General features: G+C 39.6%; 1 protein-coding gene across 2 annotated transcripts in view; it reads left to right on the top strand.

Moving 5' to 3' along the window:
- Nucleotides 1–322: 322 nt before the first annotated feature.
- The window catches only part of bcl9l (bcl9 like), a 28028-nt gene continuing 15728 nt past the window's right edge, over nucleotides 323–12622 (top strand). The window contains exon 1 of one of the 2 annotated variants that reach the window (XM_086262202.1): nucleotides 323–437. The gene's annotated coding sequence lies outside the window, so the exon portion shown is untranslated. Of the gene's footprint in view, nucleotides 438–1409; nucleotides 1758–12622 lie in introns of those variants that run through there. The other variant, XM_086262201.1, reaches the window with a different exon arrangement.

Here is a 12622-nt window from a genome sequence, read left to right as displayed (position 1 = left end):
TGCCTGAAGGCTATTAAACATCTTTGGGCTGGTGGTGCCTGGAGATTAAAATGAACTGAATTAAAAACAATGTGCAGCCGAGGTTTTTCTTTTTTCGCTGATTAATAAATTACACCTGCTTGACTCAAAGAGAATAGGAAGGAAAGAATGATGCCACTATCAAATGACTCTAAATTACTTCATTTCATTACAAATCTACTTTTTTATTTGTAATAGAATGAAAAAAAATGTGGAATTTACCAAGTGGCATAATCAAAAACCTCCAACTATTTGATTTCTCAGTGCTGACAACAGGTGTGACGGTACTTCTTCGTCTGATTAATGCCAGACCTTTCTGTTTTGTCTGGAAAGAGAAGGTCAAGCAGAAGATGGTGAGCCTCTAGCACACCAGTGTGCCACCTTTCACTCCTCGTCTGCCGGTGCGGGAGTCACAACAGGTCAATTTCTCTTTTTTTAATTTGTGATTATTTTCTTCATCTCAATTCTGATTCCACTCCACTGCCAATCTGTTTTAGTCCACTTAGTCTTGGTTAGTCCTTCCTCTGGGATTTTTTTAGTGTCCCCTTTCTTAACATTCAACTAGTTGTCTTTTAAAACCAAGGTAGGATTTCTTACTCACCCTCAGAAAATTCTTGCATTGCTAGTTGCTCAAAAAAGAGGCAACTGTCAATGATGCAGTTTCAGTGAATGCAGTACATCTGGACAAGGAAATTGTGTGATGTGCTCTGCTCCTGAACAATGTCTCTTGATTGTGCCACTTAGTTCGGGTGAGGTTTGGAGCAACCATCACGGGGAAATTGTGGATGCCTTTGCTACTCCTGGATATAACCCCCTATTTTCTTGATGAAAGTACCCGAAGTCCAATCTCAGTTTAGCAACGCTTTCGGGAAGAAATGCCTCGAAGTTCACCTGAGGCAGTTTTACCAAGCCTACTTCTGCTACCCAAACCACTAGAGGGAGCATTCAACTGAAAAAAGATGAAGGGTTTAACAGTGCAACAACTGGATCCTCACTCTGAGCAACTTTATAATGGTTCTCCCAAACATTCAGTTACTAAACATCTCTTTCTAACTGTTTTATGCAGTGGGTGGATGAAATCAGAGTTTTCTACTGCACGATGGTGTCCATTAGGAAAGTGGTGTGGGAGCTGAGATGGAAATGGTGATTTCCAAGACGGCATAGGTCTTATCAAATGGAAATAAAACACTTAACTGATTGAGTGATTCTTGGATTTCATCGCTTGGTGCACTTGAAATCTGTAAATCAAAATTTTATTTCAGGGATCTTACATCAGTATCATCTCGAATTAATATAAATATTCAGATAATCTGAAGAGAAAGGGAAGCAATCCACCCTCGGACAGCACAGAAGTCCAGCATGACATATCAGCATAGTGACATACGGATGCCCGTGTGGCCACACTAATTATTGTCAGCGACTGGGAGTGATATGGACTCGAAGAGAAATGCAACGTCCTGCCCTTCTACATCTTGAATAGTGGGAGTCATGAACCGCTGCAAGGTGACGCGTCCTCTGATTTCCACCGAAACTTCAACCTAGACACGGCGTGTTATTAATCATCACCCGAAACGCCGTCAAACTGCACCAGCTCCTTTTCCTATCAAACAGCAGGATCGGGACCATCTTGCGCAGTGTTACGGCGGACGGAGCAAGCGGTGGCGGCCACTCCGGGGAATGTCGATTGGCCGTCAGTCCTGACATCGGCCTCTTCTGATCTCAGACAGCAGCCAAATGGGGTAGAGTACACAGCATTTCAAAACACTGCCACTGCCGAGACATGCTAGCTGTTCGCACATATTTCGGAGCTGTCTTCGTAACGTGTGGACCCGCATAACTTTCCCTTCCTTTTAGGAAGTCTTCGGGTCGCTAGCAAGCCAATAACAAAGTTCAAATCCCATTAGCTAGCACTGGTTCGCTTGCAGATGTGTGCTACGGCAACGTCAGCTTACGAGCAAGTAGCCTAGCGAAGACATGAATTAGCATGCTAAGTTAGCCCGTGGACCTGGCTGGCGCACCAAGTCTCCACTCAGGAGCTCTGGCTGGGGTTCACATCAGGGCATGTGTCCTTAAATTCTCCTAACAAGAATGCGGTGCTTGGCCAACTTTATGTTTCACTGGTCCCCGTGTGCCGATGGGGACACTTTAATGCAGATGTGTAAATTTGACCGCTAGCTAATCTGAGAGTCTAAGCCAAAGCTGCATTTGAATGGTTTTTGTGCTAAACAGCTAAACCGTGTTCAGTGGGTGACAGGCTGCGTAACGATACCTGTCACTTAAACACAGGCTCAGCGGGGGCATGTAGAGCACGACATGCCGCTAATATCCCCGCTGCTCAACTATTACTGTCTGTCACTTTACTGTTACCCCATTCAGCGTTATTTTAATTTAGGAAAATGACCATTGTTTTAAAATGTTTTTACTTTAATAGGCACGCTTGCTGCGCTGTGATTCAGTTACACAACGGCTACAGAAGCGTGTTATAACAAGATTTGTATATTAATACAATTACAACAGGCGTGACATGGTAAAAACACAACGGCAATTCTAGTTTTATAGCTAATTGCGTTGACGAGGGTGCCAAGTGTTTGCATAATTGTTTAGGGACACACTCTTTGCCCCTCACCTGTTTATCTTCACCACTCTCTCTCTTTCTCTCTGTATGTCCGCATATGTCATATATATTTCTGTATGCATGTGTGCTTGATCTCAAGTATAAAACTTATAGCATCCCATGGTCCTGCCAGTTCAGCCTGTTGAATATGGGGTGACAGTAAAGCAGTTACTTCATACTAAGGCTTTTCTCTTTTTGGTACATAGCCTCTGCTCATGTGTGCACTGGCACTTCATGCTGTGTGTGTATCTACAATATCCTGGTGAGCTATATATAGCACCTAACAGAGTTTGCAACTTGATCCGAATTGTCTTTCAGGGCTTCAGTACCCTCTGTGTTTCTTTCCATTGGAAGTGAAACATCTCTCAGCATCTTTTCTTTTCCTTTTTAAAAAAAAATGCTATATATGTCTTTACCTGAAGATTAGTCCACAGCCTACCTGTAGACCTTCATTGACTGAAGCCTGTTTTTTTTTTTTTTTTTAAATGTGTTTTGTCCTTTGGGGCTGTCTAAATGAGGCTGTAGTGGATAATGATGGAAATCTTGTGCAAGGCAATTAATCCACTATGTAAGGGCATAATGAACGAAATATTATTGGTGTTGTTTTTCACTACATGCGCAGCGCTTGACAAAATACATGGACGTTTTGGTACTCGGGCACACTTAGAAGCACACGCATAAAACAAGTGACAGCGCCAGTGATGATTTGGCAGTCTTTCTGTAACAGTAGAAAGGAAAGAAAGCATAAGTAAGCATGTATGCATTCATTGATTATATTCTAGGCATGAATGAAAAGTCTATTTCCTGTCTCCCTTTTAGTCCAGAGTTGATTTGAATGAATGCGTTCAAGCAGACACAGATTTGGTGAGCTGCTGACAAAGTGTTTCTTATCTGGTTAGGTGATCTGAGAACTTTGGGGTGAGTTACAGGGAGCGCTGCGAAGGTGAGCTATGAAAGAATAATGTGACATTGAGAACATTTCCACACCATTGAATATACTAAGACACTTTAGTACCAGAATCTATAGACTAGTAGGGGAAAAACTGGGCAAATCCTTAGTCTAAATGAAAGTGCACTACGACTCAGGTGTGTAGTTCACGTTAATGTCACAGAGCTGTTGTTTCTGTGCCTTTTCTCTGTGCTTATCTTTTGCATGTTTTGCATACAGTCCTGTCAGTGGATCATACTGACCAGTGTGCGCTGGTTCTCAAAGCTCTCAAATGACATCAATACCCCTTGCTCACACCAGGCACATTCAGAGCTGTGCATTCAGGCTCTTTAACTTTAGTTTGTCCGGTCAGGTGAAAACAATGCCATTTGAACTCTGCACAGCATAACAACAGTGAGTGTGAAGGTGTTAGTCCTTTCCTGGGATGCCGCTTAGACGTGACAGGGGAATTTGAAGCAACTACAGGTTAGATGATTTAAACTGTATCGTTGCATTGATGCAGAAACATAGTTTATAAGGCCAGTGATATTCTGGATGATTTAAAGAGGAAGATATTTTTTTAATCAAACTAAATATTTGTGATACAAAACCAATTGCAGAAGTGCTCCCACGCTTCATCATTGCTGAGCTTACATGCTTCCTTTTCCAATCACTCTTGAACTTTAGCCAGATCTAACATTTACTATAATTTAGACAGCAAAAGCCAGACATGTGCAAAAGCTTAGATGATCTGGAGGTAATTTCCCACCTTGAGTCCAGTATTTACACATCAGCTTGTTTAATCCAGGTGGACTTTCCTCTGGGTTTTCTTTCTTCTCTGGACAGTCACCTTTCTGCTTCTACCTCTGACCAGCTAAAGGTTGTAGTGATAAGATTTTTTAAAGTTTCTCATTCTAGAACTTCTGTGTACTAATTTAGTTAAAGGGTAAATTGTTAAGGTCTTGTTTTGTTTAGTGTATACTTTTGGTTCACTGCTTTTTTGGGGAATAAATCTTCTAATGGTCTCCAGAGGGACACCAGTTGGCTTTGCATTCTGTTACCATCCATTTTCTGTTGTTTATCTAAGTTTGGCTTTTTGGGGGCAGTAGTCTAAACAAAGATGCCCAGGCCTCCCTCTCCTAGGCCACCTCTCTTTCTGCTTTTCTGGGAGGACATCAAGACTGTTGCAGCAGAGAGACTCAATCAATCCAGGGTGTCCTGGGTTTGTCCCGAGTCTTCTCCTTCTCTTCTAATAGGTGACCAGGGGCCATTCTACTCAGATTTCCAAAACACCTCAACCGTCTCCTTTCAGTGTAGATGAGTACCAGTCTACTACCTGCCTGCCTTTCTTCTGAATGACTGAACTCTTCTTTGGGTAAATCTTACCATCAAGATGGTGAGTTTAAGAGTTGTGTGGACCTCCACGCGACTGCTCTGACTTATCCACCGAGACTTTATCTTACGATGCACCACCTGCTTACCAGGTGGCGGAGGTCAAAGAAGTATATCAGGAATGACATGACTGACTCCATCAGTCTTTGTCTGCCACAGAGTGCAATCCTTCAGACACCCTTAAAAGGAATTCAACAGATCTAAAAAGTTAGATGTTATTGTATACTGCATGATATTTGTTGCATAAAACTTATTTTCATTTAGATCGTCTTTGACCTGCATGGACAAACATTGTGTCTGGTTGCACAGAGTGGCCATCCTCTCCTGTGCAGACTGGGAAATGTGTGTTCAGCTAGACACTGAATGGCTTCTGTCCCTCAGTCTTCCATTTCCAGCTGCTTCTGTGCTGTAATGCCTGCCTTCTGTCTATACTGAGGCTGCAGTTCAGCCTTTTTCTTTGCTCCAGTTGGCTTTCTTCCCAGAATGTGCTGGAAAGGATACAACCCTTGACCCTCTGTACAAAATGAGCCCAGAATTTCCTTATCCGTGAGCTGAGGAAAAACTGCAAATTGAAAACCATGAAAAGATTTCCAAACTGTGAAGGTCTTTGTCTGATCTACGTGTGAAATGTTTACATTTCCAGGCATTAGCAGCTCAGACTACACGTGAATCAAGCATGTGAAATATCCACCCTGTCTCTGGCACATGAACTCAGGTCATCCTTCCTGTTGTCACTGTTCAGTTAGGCCTGTTATATCAAAAGGCAGCAATGCAGCATAGCAGGGGATTGCTAACAAATACTCCACCTACCTCAAAATTATCACCAGCCAATCCATGAAATTAATCTTTCTACAACTGCAATACACAAAACAGTTCTGAGTTCACAGATTGAGAAAATGAAACTTGATCTTTATTTTACAAACTAACCAAAAGCTTAAAATAGCAGAGACTACCTTCTCTTATCTCTACATGAATTTAGCTTTCTTCAAAGCATTAACCAAATGTTTTAGAGTTTTACAAGTTACTTGTACACAGTAGGCTGTTATTTGAACGCATCTATCATCCAGTAACTTGGTTTTCCATTGACTACTCAGATGATGCCTGTTAATGTTCTTTAGATGGTCTAATCCATTAACTGCTAAACTATTCAAACTCTAAAGCTTTGTTTTGGGGTTTTTCAATTTTAGTGCTGCAGAAATCCTTCGGTGTGTGTATAATAACTGGATTCTTATACATTTGCACATGTGTATCTGTACACATAAGGGAGACAAGTTAAAGGAAAGACTTGAACTCTTGCATTCCTTTTATTGATAGGGATGGTTGCTCTATTATTCTGTAGAATAATTGTCCTTGTAGAAAGTGGTTCTGCAAAGCAATACAACATGTTCAGAGTATTCACCTTTACCCTATGATGAAACATTCCTATCCTGATGGGAGTGGCTTTTTCCTGGATGACATTACCCTCCTTCAGAGAGCATCATGTTCATGGGTTTAGCATTGAAAATTATGTGAATCATATCATTTGGCCTTTGCATTCAGCAGACCTCAGTCCAATTGAATGCTTTTGGAAGATCTTTGTATTACCACTGCTATCATCAAGAGGGAAGACGTATCTTTTGGAAGAATTGTCTTGCATCACTGCAGTAGAGTTCCAGAGACTTTAAGAATCAACGTCAATATGCACCGGAGCTCTTTTTGCAGCATGTGGTGGCTAAACATCTTATTTAAAATCCATATGATTTTTGCCCCATATAATTCGTTACTTGTTACATCACGGTAAGTTAGAATACAAAAGAGGAAGTGTTTGTCTTCAGACAACTTCCGTTGAAGTGAACAGTTGTTTTTTTTGTAGCCTTTGCACTATTGCAGGACCTTTGCTCTGCACATGGTTAGTCTATATTTATACTGTGCTGTGACATGTTTTGTTTCCATGGCAATCTGCCACAACAGTGCCTGTCACCTGTGCGCTGTCCCACAATGCACTGCAGTTTACTGCTAGAAGTACTATAAGCAGAGTGACAGTTGAGAATGCAGCACTGAATAGCACAGAGTTAAAATCTGTGGATAAACTTTTTCCACATGTAAACACGTCTATTTTTTTCCCCCTTTTAATCAAAGGTTAGACAAGCAGTATCCTCTTTTTTTTTTTTTTTTAACAGGAGATAAGGGCAGGAGGAGGAATGGAAAGACTTTTGCAGCAAAGACTATAAACCGAAAGAAACACATACCAATATCATTGAATATGGTCAGTAATTCATAAATGGGGAGTTTATGAATTATTGGGGAGAGCTCTAAACAGAAATTCCAAAAATGCAGTGTTCATTTATCCCTGTTTCCTCCAGGCAAACTTCTGAATAAGTTCTGTTTGTTCCTTTTTTGCATGCATTGCCATATGGCAAAAATATGTTGTCCTTCAAAAATGGGAAATCTGACTTTCTCTGTGCAGAACACACACAAACCAGCGACATCACCACTACATTTTTTTTTTAACTTTTTGAACATTATCAGTAGTTTCTTTGATGATATGCTGCCATTTTTTTTTTTCATCATCAGATATGGATAGTGATTTCCAATTAAATAACCTTTTAATGTTTGAGACCCAAGTGGGTAATATGTATATGAACACATTTTTAAATTGGTTTGTATTGCAGCAGAAGCTTGCAAAATTGGAAATGTCATTCACTAGAGAAAGTTTAAAGGCTGAGATTTAACATGTACTGATCGCTGTCACTCAAAAGTAGTTTGACATTACTGGTCACATTTGGTTTTTTCTTTAGTGAAAATTGGCAGGAACTTGATGGCTGATTCAACATATTTAAGCCTAAGAGAGCACTTATCATCATCCCTGTTAATTTTCTAAAGTTGCATGGCTTGCAGATCAATTTGGCTGCTGGAGGCTGACAAAGCAATGTTGTATTTGCCTTTCAGCTTTGTGTCGTCCCTTTGATTGTTTTTTTTTTTTTCTTTCTTTTTGCATTTAATTGTCCAACATTTAATTGGAGTATCAGTTGTGATAGGTGGAACATGACTCCAAAAGGCATCAAGTAAAAAAGGAGTTATACTTTGCAAAATTTTAGAGAAGCCTTTCTTTTAATTTTTTTTTTTATTGTGCACAGTCTTGAATGGGTACCCCTTTCACTGTCACTCTGTGACAGTGTTTACAAAGATTTCCATTCTTACATGCTTTGTTAAAGCTATGGCTTTTTCACAGTTGCCATTAGTGAAGGCCAATGTTATAAATATAATGACTTCTCAAATTATTCCAGGAATCAGCACCTTAGGCTCCCTTAAGTAGTTGTCCAAACACTGAAGAAGAAAAAAACTCTCCACAAACCAGGAGAAAGCAGTAAGAAGATTTCAATTCAATTTTATTTATGTAGCGCCAAATCACAACAAAAGTCACCTCAAGGTGCTTCATAGGTACAGAGAAAAACCCAACAATCATGACCCCCTATGAGCAAGCACTTTGGCAACAGTGGGAAGGAAAAACTCCCTTTTAACAGGAAGAAACCTCCGGCAGAACCAGGCTCAGGGAGGGGCGGGGTCATCTGCTGCGACCGGTTGGGGTGAGAGAAGGAAGACAGGATAAAGATAGCTTGGTGGATTCTTTGTGTCGTCCAGAATGGATTCTTGCTGCCAAAGGGGATGTTAACAGGCCATTTGGCACACTGTTACAATGGCGAGTGCCCATATTAAACTATTTATTATAACCAAAGTTTAATATAATGAAGTCATCATATGTAGAAGTAATTCTATGAGCCAAAAGCTTGGATTTCAGACTTCTCCAAATACTCCATATATTGCTTCTTCATTGGTTTTTCTTCTACTATTGGAAGTGTATGATATCAAAGAGAGTAAATATCATGAAAAGGTCACCTAATGCTGAACGCGATAGTCCTACCCATCTGCTGTTCAAACCTTCCATTTTTGAGAGGTAGCCAATCAAACGTTTAATGAGAATTAAAATTGCAGCTTGGTTGAGAGCTTAGACGAATTGAGGACCTGCAGAGCAGGATAAATAAATAGTACTTTTGATGTGTGAATAATGCAAAGCTATTCTAGTAACTTAATCTTATGCATTTTGGAAATCCTATACTTTGCTATCCACAGTAACACTTTATATATTATCTGTATCTGCAATATTTTTTTCCTCTTTTTATATCAATTTCACTATTTCAAACATCATCACAGTATGTCCCAGTCAAACTGTTCCTGCACCCCCCTCCTTCACTGTAATGATTGGGTGTCATAGTTATTTACACATTCTCAATTAAATGCCTTCAAGGCTGTCTGGGTTATGTCACTTTTAATAAAAATTTTCACGGCCCGTTATAGAGCTCACCGGTAGATTCACCAATAGAAATCTTCTGAAAGAGACACCGTGTCTAACTCTGGGGAAAGCGGTTAGTGGTGATAAGGGTGACAATTTGGGGCTTGTTTACAACCTTTGTGTATGGAGTTGTGCATGTTGGAGCCACATTAACCCACATTTGTGACACACATTTAACTTAACAACATACAAAAAAACCATATTAGAAAATACTTTAAATCCAGTTATTGTAAAGGAATATGGACAGATGATTAGATTTAGTCTATGTATTTTGGTGGGAATTTATTTGAAGAGAGAATCTATCATTAGGAGAAGCCACAGTAATCATTTCCACTTCCAAAAGAGTTACTGACATGATCCTTACAACTTGCATTTATACTTTCTAACCTCCCCTTTTTCTAGACCTTTGCAAGGTTTTAAGTTGAATTAGTCCTTCACAGAAGCGATGTTATGTGAAGTCACACAGGTTGTGTTAGCCGTGACCTTGCTGTAAGGTGGAGCACAGAGCGGCAAATCACATTAAACTTGGTTTCCTTCTCTTAGACTACATTTTGACTGGCGCCAAGTGCAAATGCAGTTTGTTAAACAGCTAATGTCTAAAAAGTCAGTTTAACTGTATGTGCTCTTGCCTCACACACATTATTCATTCATTAGTACTGTTAAACACTTTGGCCTCTGTTTACTGCTGGTGATCAACAGAGCAGCACTGTGTATTCGTATTTAGTTCTCTCCGTGACCTTGCAGGGCTGCACATGGGTAAAGATTGCATTGAGGCTTTCTGCCAGACTCTCCAAGAAATGGCTAACGTTATTGAAAGGGTTGTATTTTAACCCAGTCATCTTTTCCCAAGCCCAACCTTGTGTTTTTATTGCCTAATCTGGAATAAACTGAAACTGAAAATCAGCTGGAGCAGAAGTTTGTAGAATTTGCAGAACCGTGGCAACAGTGTCTTTTGTGGCCGTTTGCAGTGGTGTGTTAAATCTTCTGGGCACGTGAACACAACAGGTGAAAAGTAGTAATACAGCGGCTCAACTGCTGATACAGCAAACACAAGGATCTAAATAAAAACCAGAATTTATACTGTCTGCAATAAATGGGCAACTCGGTGTAACAGAAACTAGTGTTGCCATCTGTTTTACTGAACTGATAACATAAACCTTTTGACACACAGCTAAACCTCTGATGCAATGAGATGACTTGTCTTAGGAGCAAAAAGTACTAAGCTGACAGCTAACAACCAAACATGAAGCAAGACACAGCAGTTTGACTGTAAAATATTTCACTGATGCTAAAATGTTAAACTATGCTGAGCTCATAGAGTAAAGCCAAGTTTAAGCTTTTTTTTATTTTATTTATAATTTTAGACATTGCAGAGCTAATTGATTGTACAGTGATCAAAAGTAGTTAGCAGCTAGAAAGACTTGTGACCCACACTAGCTTTAGTTATATACACAATACATTACCTCTGATTGCTGTATACTCAGAAAAACTCGTGTTATGGTGAAATTTAGCGTGGAAGTACAGCAAAGAGCATCTGAAAAAAGAATAAATAAAAAAAAAATGCTGAAAAATAGAATATAGCAAGCATCTTCTACACTCACAGTCAAATTCCTTTTGGCAAATATATTCAAAACACTCAGCAAACCTCGAGCCTTAACTGAGAGAAATGATGTTTGTTTCCCTCAATTTCTGAAAGAATGTAAGAGCATATGTGTGAGTGTGATGGCCTGCGTTATGTGCATTTATCTTGCATATATTGGCTTTACATGTAAACATCATGTGTTGTGGATTTTAAAACTCATTGAATTATTCCCCTTGCTTGTTTGGAGCACAAATTGGACGCAGCTGGACAAGATCCAATTTTCAAACTGAATTTGCTTCTCAAACAAGTTGTGCAAATGTCAAATGGGGAACATTTTCCTTACCACATTAGACCTCGCTTTTGCATAAGCACGTGTCCAGCTGACACTTGCCTTTAAAAGCAATGGAAAAATGTTGGTTTGTGCACAAGACAAACTTTTATGAACTGGCTCCTGAGGATTAAGTTTTAATGTGGGCTAGAATGAGCAGCTGCTCTAACTTAGTAACTGGTAGTGAATGTGCTCATAATACAAAACTACGCCGAGAGATTTACAGTGTATGACTGAGGTTGATACTGTACATCATTGGATGTTATTTTACATTTTGTATTTGGAAAATTGAATCATCTCCATTTAATCAACAGTTACCAATTGAACTTGTTTGTCTTAAGTAGATACTTCAAGTTAACTCAGTAAATATTGTGCACATGAGTATAAATCCTTTAATTGTACACACCCTGCTCTGCTTGGCGCAAGACAATAACTTCTGTTCTCGCAACCAAAGGCAACAGTCTTTACAGTAAAGTTATCATCTCATCTGTCTTGCTCGGAAACAGTGGCATGCAATGTCATAGGCTGCAGTATGCATCGCATGACTTCATGGATATCTGTAACTTTAAACAAGAGATGCCATTTATGAAGTACTACCCCCCCTGGCTGCTGGCATGTACATTTCCTATGCTGGGGATAACATAAGAGCTGTTTATAATATTTTACTCAATCTATTTGCATACACAAGCATTTGCTAAATATTATGAAAACATTACTTTGATGCAAATCAACACTATAAATGACTTCCTCTATTAGCTACAGTACGAGGACAGGTTAAACAAAAGCTGAAATTTATAGCTTTTATGAAGGTAGGCTGGTTGGCAGTATTGCAGTATAACAGAGTGCATTAGTTGAAACTAAGCTGGGATCTTCAGAGTCTTGGAACACTGGCATATTTGAAAAGAGGCAGTTCAAATATAGACACACTTCCTGTCAGTCTCCATCAGTCCACTGAGTGAGCATTTCATTTAAATAGCTGCCTAGACAGACTTAGTTGTTGACATTCTTGGATGACTGAGCAGAATTGTTTATGAATAGCAGAATTTCAAAGTTGGGTGAATGATTTGGATATTTAGATGCTGAAAGAATTTATTTGATTGTGTACCAAAGTGTTCTTTTCTCTTTAATTACTGTTGTATTTTATGGAAAGTGTAAAATGAGTACTATTATGCCTTTTTAGTTTTGGGTTTTTAAATTTTTTTCCCCCCCACAACATTAGAAAGGAAAGTGCATGTACTTGTGTGTAATCTTGAGTCGTTGAGGAGCAACTACCAAGCTGAAACCCAGTGCACGGTCACCGCATTAGCGTTTGCATGTGCTAACTATGAAGTTGGCAGGGCCCTGTAACTATTTATACCGCCATGCGACAGAGTCATTTTTAACATATGTTGCAGCATCTCTCTCAATATAATCAGGGAATCTCTGAGCTG

The sequence above is a fragment of the Aulonocara sp. 'chitande type north' Nkhata Bay genome, linkage group LG14, assembly GCF_057382095.1.
Source record: "Aulonocara sp. 'chitande type north' Nkhata Bay isolate Kocher_YH1m ecotype deep benthic linkage group LG14, A_spYH_male_GT1.1, whole genome shotgun sequence".
In the NCBI taxonomy this organism is placed as follows: Eukaryota; Metazoa; Chordata; class Actinopteri; order Cichliformes; family Cichlidae; genus Aulonocara; species Aulonocara sp. 'chitande type north' Nkhata Bay.
Note: the sequence above shows the minus strand (reverse complement) of the source record. Positions and strands in the feature narration are given on the sequence as shown.